Genomic DNA, 15,058 nt, shown 5'->3' on the forward strand with positions numbered 1-15,058 from the left:
TCATCCATTCTATTCGCCAACATGCAATCATTGGAAAATAAAATCGATGACCTAATATCAAGATTAAACTACCAACGGGACATAAAAAAATTGTAACATCTTGTTTCACCGAGTCGTGGCTGAAAGACGACATGAAAAACATACAGCTGGCAGAGTATACACTGTTTCGGCAGGATAGAACAGCAGCCTCTGGTAAGACAAGTGGTGGCGGTCTATGTATATTTGTAAACAACAGCTGGTGCACAACATCCAAGGTTTTGTTCACCTGAGGTAGAGTATCTCATGATAAGCTGTAGACCACGCAATCTACCTATATTCTTCATAGCTGTCTATTTACCACCACAAACTGATGCTGGCACTAAGACCGCAACCAATGACCTGTATACGGCCATAAGCAAACAGGAAAACACTCATCCAGAGGCGGCGCTACTAGTGGCCGGTGTCTAATGCAGGGAAACTTAAACCCATTTTTACCTCATTTCTACCAGCAGGTTAAATGTGCAACTAGAGGGAAAAAAACTCTAGACCACCTTTACTCCACACACAGAGATGCGTTCAAACAGGCAAAGCATCAATACAGGACTAAGATCGAATCGTACTACACCGGCACTGACGCTGGTCGGATGTGGCAAGGCTTGCAAACTATTACAGACTACAAAGAGAAGCACAACTGAGAGCTGCCCAGTGACATGAGCCTACCAAACGAGCTAAAGAACTTCTATGCTCGCTTTGAGGCAAGTAATACTGAAACATGCGTGAGAGCATCAGCTGTTCCGGACGACTGTGTGATCACGCTCTCCGCAGCTGATGTGAGTAAGACCTTTAAACAGGTCAACAATCACAAGGCCACAGGGCAAGATGGATTACCAGGACATGTACTCAGAGCATGCGCTGACCAACTGGCAAGTGTCTTCAATTACATTTTCAACCTCTCCTTGTCTGAGTCTGTAATACCAACATGTTTCAAGCAGACCACCATAGTCCCTGTGCCCAAGAACACTAAGGTAACCTGCCTAAATGACTATCGACCAGTAGCACTCACATCTGTAGCCATGAAGTGCTGTGAAAGGCTGTCTTGGCTCACATCAACAACATTATCCCAGAAACCCTAGACCCACTCCAATTTGTATACCGCCCCAACAGATCCACAGATGATGCAATCTCTATTGCATTCCACACTGCCCTTTCACACCTGGACAAAAGGAACACCTATGTGAGAATGCTATTCATTAACTACAGCTTAGCGTTCAACACCATAGTGCCCTCAAAGCTCATCACTAAGCTAAAGACCCTGGGACTAAACACCTCCCTCTTCAACTGGATTCTGGACTTCCTGACGGGCCTCTCCCATGTGGTAAGGGTAGGTAACAACACATGCACCACACTGATCCTCAACACAGGGGCCCGTCAGGGGTGCGTGCTCAGTCCCCTCCTGTAGTCCCTGTTCCTTCATGACTGCACGGGTGGCACGATTCCAACACCATCATTAAGTTTGATCATCGACAACGACAAGTCAGCCTATAGGGAGGAGGTCAGAGACCTGGCCATGTGGTGCCAGGACAACACCCTCTCCCACAACGTGATCAAGACAAAGGAGATGATTGCGGACTACAGGAAAAGGAGGTCCAAGCACACCCCCATTCTCATCGACGGGGCTGTAGTGGAGCAGGTTGAGAGCTTCAAGTTCCTTGGTGTCCACATCACCAACAACCTAACATGGTCCGAGCACACCAAGACAGTCGTGAAGAGGGCACTACAAAACCTATTCCCCCTCAGGAGACTGAAAAGATTTAGCATGGGTCCTCAGATCCTCAAAAGTTTCTACAGCTGCACCATCGAGAGCATCCTGACTGGTTGCATCACTACCTGGTATGGCAACTGCTCGGCCTCCGACCGTAAGGCACTACAGAGGGTAGTGCGTACGGCCCAGTACATCACTGGGGCCATCTATACCAGGCGGTGTCAGAGGAAGGCCCTAAAAATTGTCAAAGTCTCCAGCCACCCTAGTCATAGACTGTTCTCTCTGCTACCGCACGGCAAGCGGTACCGGAGCGCTAAGTCTAGGTCCAAGAGGCATCTAAACAGCTTCTACCCCCAAGCCATAAGACTCCTGAACATCTAATCAAATGGCTACCCAGACTATTTGCATTGCCCTCTTCCACCCCTTTTTTACGCTGCTGCTGCGCTCTGTTATTATCTATGCATAGTCACACTAATAACTCTACCTACATGTACATATTACCTCAATTACCTCAACTAACCAGTGCCCCCGCACATTGACTCTGTACCGGTACCCCCTGTATATAGCCCCGCTATTGTTATTTTACTGCTGCTCTTTAATTATTTGTTACTTCTTTCTTTATTTTTATTTCTTTATTTTAAAAAATTGGGGGGGGGGGTGGGGGTATTTTTCTTAAAACTGCATTGTTAGTTAAGGACTTGTAAGTAAGCATTTCACTGTAAGGTCTACTACACCTGTTGTATTCGGCGCATGTGACAAATACAATTAGATTTTATTAGATTTTATTAGAACTGTCATTCGACTTCTGGCTTTGAGAGACACGGTATGCTTCATTGAAATATTCTGTGGGTCGCCCTGACTCTTATGGTGCTGGAGAAAAAAGATAGAGACATACCTGCTGCTTAGCTAGTTAGTGATTAACTGATACTATGTGTATACCAAGCTGTTAGTACACACACACACACACACACACACACACACACACACACACACACACACACACAGACACACACACACACACAGGAAAAAAATACCTTGAAGCCATCGTGACACTTCACATTAGCAGTGTGCCAAAATGTGTTTACGTGACAGATGCAGCTTTAGCCCTTCAAGGGAAAACACAGACGTCACATAATGCAATATCAACAACAGCAGCAGCAGCAGAGACCTAAACAATGCCATGGATCTCATTAGCACACCTGAACCTTCCCCTGCGTTAGGCAGACGTGTCACACTGCATGATTATATGCTAATTCAAGAAGCACAACAAACAAACTTTCCATGCAAACACTCTATGCATGGAAAGTGAATTGAAGTGACTTCTCTGTCACACAGAATATAAGGAATGACTGTTTGGTCTATGACCCTGCTCGCCTGGAGGTTGCTTTCTCATCTTCCTCCTCCTCATCCCCCCCCCCCCCCCTCCTCCTCACCAGGAACATCCACATCTCCAAAAAGAGCCTATGGAGAAGAGAATTTGCTTGGTGGCTTCGAGTTGTTTACCATGACAACAGTGCCAAAGAGTAGAGATGGCTTCAATCCTTTGTACATGACTGGTAGATTATGTGGGTTACACAGTTCAGTGCCCGACCAAATAATGTAAAGCTCCAGTAGGAGGCTTCGAAGGTTACAAACAGTGTTCCGCACCCTAATACCCTACAGGTGGATCTTTCTAGAGAATCTGCCTTTGAGAAAGAAAGAGAAAGAGAGAAACAAAGAGCAAATCGGGTCTAACTCATTACCCCAAACTAACTCATCCCCATAGCCTGTTCACTTTGTTCATATGCAGGATCCAGAGAAAGAAAACTCCACAGAGACCTCCCAAACATGCCACTTCAGTGGGATCAAGCTCGCTGAGTCATGACTCATGAGGGAGCAGTGAATAGTCGCTGCGTCTCAGAGAAAAAGCTGACTCCCTTCACTGTCTATTCTCTCAAATACGTCCTCCCATAGTACCATATTGCCTGCTGGATCTGTAAATCTGAATGTCTCACTCCTCCACCACCTAGCTGTGCACTGTGACAGAGGCTCTTTGGTCCGAGCAGAGGCTCTGAGCAGATAAAGAAGCTGGCAGAGGAAAGTCGTTTTTCCAGTGGTCACACTCAGAGTCCAGGTAGGGAGTCATCGTATTATGAGCCCTGTATAATGCAGAGCGCAGGACAGAGAGAAGGAAGGGGAAACCCGCAGACACACAGGCTAGTCTGTGTCCAATGAAAGCATTTACACTATACAGTGGGGCAAAAAAGTATTTAGTCAGCCACCAATTGTGCAAGTTCTCCCACTTAAAAAAATGAGAGAGGCCTGTAATTTTCATCATAGGTACACTTCAACTATGCCAGACAAAATGAGAAAAAAAATGCAGAAAATCACATTGTAGGATTTTTAATGAATTTATTTGCAAATTATGGTGGAAAATAAGTATTTGGTCACCTACAAACAAGCAAGATTTCTGGCTCTCGCAGACCTGTAACTTCTTCTTTAAGAGGCTCCTCTGTTCTCCACTCGTTACCTGTATTAATGGCACCTGTTTGAACTTGTTATCAGTATAAAAGACACCTGTCCACAACCTCAAACAGTCACACTCCAAACTCCACTATGGCCAAGACCAAAGAGCTGTCAAAGGACACCAGAAACAAAATTGTAGACCTGCACCAAGCTGGGAAGACTGAATCTGCAATAGATAAGCAGCTTGGTTTGAAGAAATGAACTGTGGGAGCAATTATTAGGAAATGGAAGACATACAAGACAACTGATAATCTCCCTCGATCTGGGGCTCCACGCAAGATCTCACCCCGTGGGGTCAAAATGATCACAAGAACGGTGAGCAAAAATCCCAGAACCACACAGGGGGACCTAGTGAATGACCTGCAGAGAGCTGGGACCAAAGTAACAAAGCCTACCATCAGTAACACACTGCGCCGCCAGGGACTCAAATCCTGCAGTGCCAGACGTGTCCCCCTGCTTAAGCCAGTACATGTCCAGGCCCGTCTGAAGTTTGCTAGAGAGCATTTGGATGATTCAGAAGAAGATTGGGAGAATGTCATATGGTCAGATGAAACCAAAATAGAACGTTTTGGTAAAAACTCAACTCGTTGTGTTTGGAGGACAAAGAATGCTGAGTTGCATCCAAAGAACACCATACCTACTGTGAAGCATGGGGGTGGAAACATCATGCTTTGGGGCTGTTTTTCTGCAAAGGGACCAGGACGACTGATCCATGTAAAGGACAGAATGAATGGGGCCATGTATCGTGAGATTTTGAGTGAAAACCTCCTTCCATCAGCAAGGGCATTGAAGATGAAACGTGGCTGGGTCTTTCAGCATGACAATGATCCCAAACACACCGCCCGGGCAACAAAGGAGTGGCTTCGTAAGAAGCATTTCAAGGTCCTGGAGTTGCCTAGCCAGTCTCCAGATCTCAACCCCATAGAAAATCTTTGGAGGGAGTTGAAAGTCCGTGTTGCCCAGCAACAGCCCCAAAACATCACTGCTCTAGAGGAAATCTGCATGGAGGAATGGGCCAAAATACCAGCAACAGTCTGTGAAAACCTTGTGAAGACTTACAGAAAAGTTTGACCTCTGTCATTGCCAACAAAGGGTATATATCAAAGTATTAAGATAAACTTTTGTTATTGACCAACTACTTATTTTCCACCATAATTTGCAAATAAATTCATTAAAAATCCTACAATGTGATTTTCTGGATTATTTTTTCTCATTTTGTCTGTCATAGTTGAAGTGTACCTATGATGAAAATTACAGGCCTCTCTCATCTTTTTAAGTGGGAGAACTTGCACAATTGGTGGCTGACTAAATACTTTTTTGCCCCACTGTATATACAAAAGTATGTGGACACGCCTTCAAATTAGTGGATTTGGCTATTTCAGCCACAACCGTTGCTGACAGGTGTATAAAAATGAAGACAAACATTGGCAGTTGAATGGCCTTACTGAGAAGCTCAGTGACTTTCAACGTGGCACCGTCATAGGATGCCACCTTTCCAATAAGTCAGTTCGTCAAATTTCTGGCCTGCTAGAGCTGCCCTGGTCAACTGTAAGTGCTGTTATTGTGAAGTGGAAATGCCTAGGAGCAACAACGGCTCAGCCATAAAGTGGTAGGCCAATTAAGGTCACAGAACAGGACCGCTGAGTGCTGAAGCGCATAAAATTCATCTGTCCTCGGTTGCAACACTCACTACCAAGTTCCAAACTGCCTCTGGAAGTAGCGTCAGCACAATAATTGTCTGTCGGGGGCTTCATGAAATGGGTTTCTGTGGTCGAGCAGCCGCACACAAGACTAAGATCACTATGCGCAATGCCAAGCATTGGCTGGAGTGGTGTAAAGCTCGCTGCCATTGGACTGGAGCAGTGGAAACACGTTCTCTGGAGTGACAAATCACGCTTCACCAACTGGTGACAGACGAATCTGGGTGTGGATGATGCCAGGACTATGCCACCTGCCCCAATGCATATTGCCAACTGTAAAGTTTGGTGGAGGAGGAATAATGGTCTGGGGCTGTTTTTCTGTGTTCGGGCTAGTCACCTTAGTTCCAGTGAAGGGAAATCTTAACGCTACAACATACAATGATATTCTAGACGATTCTGTTCTTCCAACTTTGTGGCAACAGTTTGGGGAAGGCCCTTTCCTGTTTCAGCATGACAATGCCCCAGTGCGCAAAGCGAGGTCCATGCAGAAATTGTTTGTTGAGATTGGTGTGGAATAACTTGACTGGCCTGCACAGAGCACTGCCCTCAGCCCCATCGAACACCTTTGGGATCAATTGGAACCCAGACTGTGAGCAAGGGCTAATCGCCCAACATCAGTGCCCGACCTCACTAATGCTCATGTGGCTGAATGGAAGCAAGTCCCCGCAGCAATGTTCCAACATCTAGTGGAAACCTTCCCAGAAGAGTGAAAGCTGTTATAGCAGCAAAGGGGGTTTTGGAATGAGATGTTCGACGAGCAGATGTCTACATACTTTTGGTCATTGAGTGTATGCCTTTGAAGCATTACGGTCTAAGGCACTGCATCTCAGTGCTAGAGGTGTCACTACAGACCCTGGTTTGATCCCGGGCTGTATCACAACCGGCCGTGATTGGGAGTCCGATAGGGCCACGCACAATTGGCCCAGGGTCGTCCGGGTTAGGGGAGGGTTAGGCAGGGGTAGGCCATCATTGTAAAATAAGAATTTATTCTTAACTGACTTGCCTCGTTAAATAAATGCTAAATAAAACATTTATAAAAAATTGCAGGGGGGGTTTCTTTCCAGAGAGGAGCCAACAATATGGGATGGCAAAGGAGCCTAAGAGTTGATGGGAGATGAAATTGTAAACGAAACCACTAAAGTCTGATGTATAGCACCTCTTTCTGTGATCTCATAAGGGAAGGACTTCAAATAGCATCAGTCCACTCTATCCTTCAGACAATAAGAATGGAGTGGAGGAGGAAAAGCTGGAGAAGGAGGAGGAGGAAAGTGGAGGAGGAAAAGCTAATAAAGAAGTATATAGGCATACCGTTTTTCCAAACTGTTGAAACCTCCCCTCTGCTCTGCTGCAGAACGAGACAAATCTCTTAGGTCAGTGTTTGTATTCGGTGGCCTGTGGTCGAGGACAGGCCTGAGTCCTGCTCTGCAGCTGGACAGAAATGGGCGCTCTGGGTGTAGACCCTTTGGTGTTTGCCGACCCACTTTCTTCTGCCGTTTTTGTAGCGCACTTAACCGTCCATGTTCAGTACAGAAGACAGCACTCCATTATCTTCCCTTGAGAAACCTGTGAATTTGTTGTACTCAAAATCTTTCATGTGATTTTTAATTTACACTGGCCCATTTTGGGGCTTATGTAAAGGCTTCAGTTTAGATTTTTTATTAATTATTTCTGTTATAATTGTTTTACTTTTCACCCCTTTTTCTCCCCCAATTTCGTGATATCCAGTTGGTATTTTTTTTTACAGTCTTGGCCTATTTCTGACCCATTCAATAGTGTATTTTTTTACTTTATATTTTTTACTAGACCGTGCACACGCACACCCAAACACACAAGCACACACACACAGACAGACACACACACACAGACAGACACACAGTATATGAACTGCATCATTGCCTTTAGTCACAGTGAGCAGGATCACGTAGGTCCTCTGAATCAAACATTTATGAGAGTGCTTCAATATGAAAACCTAAGGTTGCATTAGAATGTCATGTGTTTTCTCTTGACTCATTTTCATCCCGCATTGAGATCATTTACTAATTTCTTATTTTTTTGTCGTTTATGGACAGTTTGGAGAACATGAACTAGGCTGTGTTACATGTCGTCAGTGAATCTACTAGTTGGTAATGGCGTTTGATTTGAAAGAATTTGTCTAAATATAGGCTAAATAACACCGAAATCTGAGTAACCCTCGATAACAGCAAATATTCTCGATATATTTCAAGGTTATTCGATATGTAGCCTACCTGTTCAGTGATGCTCTGCCGTTTCCAATAATTTGACCAAATCACAAGAGAAAAGGCTACCTGGCAAGTATGGATAGATTTAAAAGTATTACAAATAATAGAGATATGTTTTATTTATCGATACGATAAGTAACATTATAGCCTTCGGATTGGTGTCGCATTTCCCGTTAGAATACAGTGTCCTGAGTAAGTCGATTCAACTGGCTCTTTCTATAACATATACCGACGTAAGTGAGTAAAAAGCGTACCGCACAAATAGTCCGCATGGTAAATGTGCATTTTCCCACTTAAAACAAATGCACCTTTTAATTTAATGACAGCACCGCGTTCTCATCAGAACCACCTCAAAGCCGATGTATACACTTCCCTCTGCTGCAGTTAAGGCAAGGGGAAACCTGTTACCTTAACGCAATTATGTGCACACCACAAACAGCAGGTTGTTGCTTGTGAATGAAACACTGCAGTATATCATATTGAGGATGGTTTTCAATGCCTGTCAATGATTAACATTGACACACACACAAACCATTAGACAACAATTTACTGACAACCAGACACACACAAAACACACATTCTCACCAGAAAACAACGTTTCTTCTTGCTCTTATTTTCTTCCGACTTTAGATTTTCGTTGCGTCAATGCGCGCTGTTTTGTTCCAACTGACTTCTACGGCAATTCTTATGTATGTCCACTGGATTTTGAAGGGTTTTTGGTAGGGTGAAATTATGATAGGGAAAGTGCTGTCATCGTGGAAAGCCTGCCCTCTTCAAACTAACCTTCCCGCCCCCTCATTCTACCCCTCTCAGATTGGTGCTGGCTACCTACCAGCAAATCCCTCCCAAAACACTTTTTGCGCACACTTAACTACCTTTGCAACCATAATTGTGCCCTAAATTAACATGAAAAACAGTCACAAAACAACTTTAAAATATCTGCTGTCCTATCTTCAGTGTTTTGGGGTGAGTCGCTAGCTACCATAATGTCATTCACCACTTTGCCCTATGCGCGATTAGTCAGGGGATGAGGATATTATTGGTTATAGCCTACATCCGTTTAGAAGCACCCACCAAACAGAACCCATCTACCTCATGCGGTCTAGACAGGCGGGTCCATCAGACAATGTTCTGCCTTGGCCCATGACTCAAATTGCTTCATTATGCACAAAAACCAGTTAGGCTAAACATGATGGAGCTAATTTGGCCAAAATAAAGAGAGTTATCTACTTTTTACGTTAAAAGCTACAGTGCCCTTGACTTGCCTGTACTATTTAGCTCCTGTGTGCGTGTGTGTGTGTGTGTGTGTGTGTGTGTGAGTGTGTTGGTTTGAAACAGCTCTATGTCCCAAAGTCACAACAACACACAACCCTGTCAGTATCAGAAGGGCTCTTCTCAGTGTTTTAACAGAGGTCCATTGCACAATAATGAACTTATTTGGCCTCCACTGCATTTTAGAGAGGGCTGAAGTCACTGCTATTGCTACAGTTTCAATCACCTTATTGTCTTCAGCTTGTTTTCAAACCTCACCATACCTGTATTTCAACCCATGATGTTGTTCTCTATGATTATACCAACGTACTAGGCTAGGTCCCACTATGAATTGCTTTGGTAGTGCCAGAGGATGTGCATTAGGTACAAGGATCATGATTTAGTGTGGAGTCATGGACAGCATACAGTATATAACTGTTAGCACATAGTACTACATCATAACACACTTGCACCTGTTGATCTGCCCGTCCCACCATTCATAAATAACACCTATACTGTTGCCAGATATTTTCCTAACACATTACTCCTACAGGTTTCCTTCATGTTTTATTGATGTCTCACTCACGTAGGCTGTGTGTGAACACAGCTGAGAAGACCACAGGAAATACAAAGACCTCAGAACACACCAAAGTAATCATCCTCTCCCTCATTGGTTTAGAACAGGTGGCGGCTTATAAGACATCTAAGAAGTCAACTTTTGCTTTCAGAGAGCGGAGTAAGGCAGTTCACTGTATTCTGAGGATTACAGCAGGAAGGGTTATAGTCCTCTGAGAATATTCCATGAGTAAATATTTAGTTAAAATGTCATTTCTATACACTTGAAGAGTGAATAAGTAAATCTGGGTTCAAATTCGAGTATATTAGTTTACCTATCTGGTTAATTAGCCAAATACTTGTATTGTAACTTGACAGAGCACTATTGTGTTGATATATCCACAGTATATGCATCCAGTGTGTATTTAAAGTAATTCAGTCATTATTATACTACAAACTGTTGAAACCAATCAGCTATTTCTGAAATGTACTGTACCTGGCATTGAATTTGGTTCAGCAGTCTGATTGTGCTGACGTTCACCCAAGATGTGGTATTTCTCTCATACTATTTAGCAAACATTCTTTGTTTGAAGATCACTACCAGTGCAAATCAAATAGAGTGTCATTGGAAGGAAAGAGATGCAGGCTTCCAAAAAGGCTTTCTCCTCCTACTAGGACATTGATTTGAAAGCCTTAATCAGTAGAGTTTATGTGTTTGGTCTTGCTTCTCAGCATAATCTAAGGACAGCTGAAAAGCTATCTAGGACAGTAGATATCATTGGCTTCCAATAGGTATAGTGAACAAAAATATACATTTGACATGTAAATAGTTGGTCCCATGTTTCATGAGTAGAAATAAAAGATCCCAAAAACGTTCCATACTCACAAAAAGCTTATTTCGCTCCAATTGTGTGCACAAATTTGTTTATATCCCTGTTAGTGAGCATTTCTCTTTTGCTAAGGTAATCCATCCAACTAACAGGTGTGGCATATATAAAAGTTGATTTAACAGCATGATCAATACACAGGTGCACATTGTGCTGTGGACAAGAAAAGGCCACTCTAAAATATGCAGTTTTGTCACACAACACAATGCCATAGATGTCTCATGTTTTAAGGGGCCGTGCAATTGGCATGCTGACTGCAGGAACGTCCACCAGAGCTGTTGCCAGAGCATTGAATGTTAATTTCTCTACCATAATTTCTCTACCATTCTCTACCTCCAACGTTGTTTTAGAGAATTTGGCAGTACGTCCAACCGGCCTCACAACCGCAGACCACATGTAACCACTCCAGCCCAGGACCTCCACATCAGGCTTTTTCACCTGCGGGATCGTCTGCGATCAGCCACCCGGACAGCTGATGACACTGGGGTTTTCACATCCAAATAATTTCTGCACAAACCACCAGAAACGTCTCAGGGAAGCTCATCTGCTTGCTCATCATCTTCACCAGGGTCTTGACCTGACTGCAGTTCGGCGTCAGTAGGAAAATGCTCACCTTCGATTGCCACTGGCACACTGGAGAAGTGTACTCTTCATGGATGAATCCTGGTTTCAACTGTACTTGGCAAAGTGTGGCGAGTGGTTTGCTGATGTCAACGTTGTGAATGGAGTGCCCCATAGTAGAGGTTGGGTTATGGTAAAATCGCTAAAGTTGAAGACTTTTATTTCCCTCACCAACTTTAAACATCTGCTATCTGAGCAGCTAACCGATTGCTGCAGCTGTACATAGTCCATCTGTAAACAGCACACCCAATTTACCCACCCAATTTACCTACCTCATCCCCTTACTGTTTTTATTTATTTACTTTTCTGCTCTTTTGCACACCAGTATCTCTACTTGCATATGATCATCTGATGATTTATCACTCCAGTGTTAATCTGCTAAATTGTAATTATTCGCTCCTAGGTCCTATTTATTGCCTACTTCCTCATGCCTTCTGCACACAATGTATATAGACTCATTCCCCCCCCTACTGTGTTATTGACTTGTTTATTGTTTACTCCATGTGTAACTCTGTGTTGTTGTCTGTTCACACTGCTATGCTTTATCTTGGCCAGGTCACAGTTGTAAATGAGAACTTGTTCTCAACTAGCCTACCTGGTTAAATAAAGGTGAAATAAAAAATAAAATAAATAAATGGTATGTGCAGACATAAGCTACGGACAGCAAACAGTTGCATTTTATCGATGGCATTTTGAATGCATAGAGATACCATTACAAGATCCTGAGGCCCATTTTCGTGCCATTCATCCACCGACAACATCCACAGTGAAGTCCATCGCAGTGTGCTGGAGCATAAATCATTGTTCTCCATAGCTAGGTTTGCATCCAATTGGTGACAGATTTTCAGGTGAATATTTTCATGTGCATTTTCCCACTATTGATGTGTTTCTTGTTGCAGATAAATATCAGTGTGATGACTTTTTCACTTAAAAATAAATTGCTCTTCCACAGCAGATATCCATTACTATATTAACAACATAATGTTTTTGTCAAAACATACATTTATCCAAACCACCAGCTAGAACGAGCACATTTTCATTTCACAGGTAGAATTGGGAAGTTCTGACTTCCTATGTATTCAGCTGCCCATAGTGAACCATAAAGTCCAGCATTCATAGCGAATGCAGATATCGCCCCGCTAGATACTGTGTCTTGCAAAAGTATTCACTCCCCTTGGTGTTTTTCCTATTTTGTTGCATTACAACCTCTAATTTAAATAGATTTTTATTTGGATTTCATGTAATGAACATACACAAAATAGTCCAAATTGGTGAAGTGAAATGAAAAAAATAATAATAATAAATAAATAAAAATAAAAAGAATAAAAAGGAAAGTGCTGAGTGCATGTGTATTCATCCCCTTCGCTATGTATCCCAAAATAAGATCTTGTGCAACCAACTGCCTTCAAAATAAAGTCCACCTGTGTGCAATCTAAGTGTCACTTGATCTGTCACATGATCTCAGTGTGTATACACCTGTTCTGAAAGGCCCCAGAGTCTGCAACACCACTAAGCAAGCGGCACCATGAAGACCAAGGAGCTCTCCAAACAGGTCAGGGACAAAGTTGTGGAGAAGTACAGATCAGGGTTGGGTTATAAAGAAATATTAGAAACGTTGAGCAACCCACGGAGCACCATTAAATCCATTATTTAAAAATGGAAAGAATATGGCACCACAACAAACTTGCCAAGTGAGTGCCGCGACCCAAAACTCACGGACCAGGCAAGGAGGGCATTAATCAGAGAGGCAATAAAGAGACTAAAGACAACTCTGAAGGAGCTGCAAAGCTCCACAGCGGAGATTGGAGTATCTGTCTATAGGACCACTTTAAGCGTAACACTCCACAGAGTTAGGCTTTACGAAAGAGTGGCCAGAAAAAAGCTATTTCTTAAAGAGAAAAGTAAGCAAACACGTTTAGTGTTCGCCAAAAGTCACGTGGGAGACTCCCCAAATATATGGAAGGAGAAACTCTGGTCAGATGAGACTAAAATTGAAGTTTTTGGCCATCAAGGAAAACGCTATGTCTGGTACAAACCCAACACCTCTCATCACACCGAGAACACCATCCCCACAGTGAAGCATGGTGGTGGCAGCATCATGCTGTGGGGATGTTTTTCATCGGCAGGGACTGGCAAACTGGTCAGATTTGAAGGAATGATGGATGGCGCTAAATACAGGGAAATTCTTGAGGGGAAACTGTTTCAGTCTCCAGAGATTTGAGACTGGGACGGAGGCTCACCTTCCAGCAGGACAATGACCCCAAGCATACTGCTAAAGCAACTCTCGAGTGGTTTAAGGGGAAACATTTAAATGTCTTGGAATGGCCAAGTCAAAGCCCAGACCTCAATCCAATTGAGAATCTGTGGTATGACTTAAAAATTGCTGTACACCAGCAGGAACCCATCCAACTTGAAGGAGCTGGAGCAGTTTTGCCTTGAAGAATGGGCAAAAATCCCAGTGGCTAGATGTGTCAAGCTTATAGAGACATATCCCAAGAGACTTGTAGCTGTAATTGCTGCAATAGGTGGCTCTACAAAGTATTAATTTGGGGGTTGAATAGTTATGTACACTCAAGTCTTCTGTCTTATTTCTTGTTTGTTTCACAACAAAAAATATTTTGCATCTTCAAAGTGGTAGGCATGTTGTGTAAATCATAATGATACAAACCCCCCCCAAAATATATTTTAATTCCAGGATGTAAGGCAACAAAATAGGATAAATGCCAAGGGGGTGAATACTTTCACAAGGCACTGTATTTTGCATTACTCATCTCATATGTTTATACTGTATTCTATTCTATTCTACTGTATCTTAGTCTATGCCTCTCTGACATTGATCGTCCACATATTTATATATTCTTAATTCCATTCCTTTACTTAGATTTGTGTGTACTGTGTGTATTGGGGTGAACTGGTTAGATATTACTTGTTAGATATTACTGCACTGTTGGAGCTAGAAACACAAGCATTTCACTACTCCCGCAATAACATCTGCTAAACACATGTATGTCACCAATAAAATTTGATTTGATTTGACTTCGAACAAACAACACACAGTAATCTCAGAACTTCTTTAGGCAAGGATATTTAAAAAAAAAATATGCAGACTCTCATTGACGCTCGCGAGCAGTTTGGATGAAATGATTGAATAACATGTATGTGTACATTTATTTTGCAACACTTGCACATGTAACGAGAGCTGTGTGGTCAGCATGTACAACTTTTCACACCTTCTGCAGCATCACAGCCCATTCACTTTGTTGACTGATCTTTCCTCTCAAAAGCAGCTCCCAATGTCCCTCTTTGTCCATAAACAATACACTGGTTTGTCTATAAACACTTAGGTCCCAATTGGTTGACATGTGTTTCCCTATGTCCCTTTCACAAAAAGTGTAAAATGGTAACAGCACAACCATGTATTTCCAGGAGATGTGCAGTACCAGCAAATCTTCTGCAAGAGGTCCAAACAGTTGGTGGTTAAGGTCTACAAACCCTACACCACTTCCTGCAGATTCTTATCCAGCTGGCTGTATACCACAGACAGGGCAGAAGACTTGA

General features: G+C 43.0%; 1 protein-coding gene across 6 annotated transcripts in view; it reads right to left on the reverse strand.

Annotated features, from left to right (window-relative positions):
• The window catches only part of LOC129863985 (gamma-aminobutyric acid receptor subunit alpha-3-like), a 148,846-nt gene extending 139,853 nt beyond the window's left edge, over nt 1-8,993 (reverse strand). For 3 of the 6 annotated variants that reach the window (XM_055936489.1, XM_055936486.1, XM_055936487.1), the window contains exon 1: nt 8,772-8,993. The gene's annotated coding sequence lies outside the window, so the exon portion shown is untranslated. Of the gene's footprint in view, nt 1-8,192; nt 8,623-8,771 lie in introns of those variants that run through there. The other 3 variants (XM_055936484.1, XM_055936483.1, XM_055936485.1) reach the window with 3 other exon arrangements.
• Between the last annotated feature and the right edge of the window lie 6,065 nt (nt 8,994-15,058).

The sequence above is a fragment of the Salvelinus fontinalis genome, chromosome 10 (genome assembly GCF_029448725.1).
Source record: "Salvelinus fontinalis isolate EN_2023a chromosome 10, ASM2944872v1, whole genome shotgun sequence".
Taxonomy (NCBI): Eukaryota; Metazoa; Chordata; class Actinopteri; order Salmoniformes; family Salmonidae; genus Salvelinus; species Salvelinus fontinalis.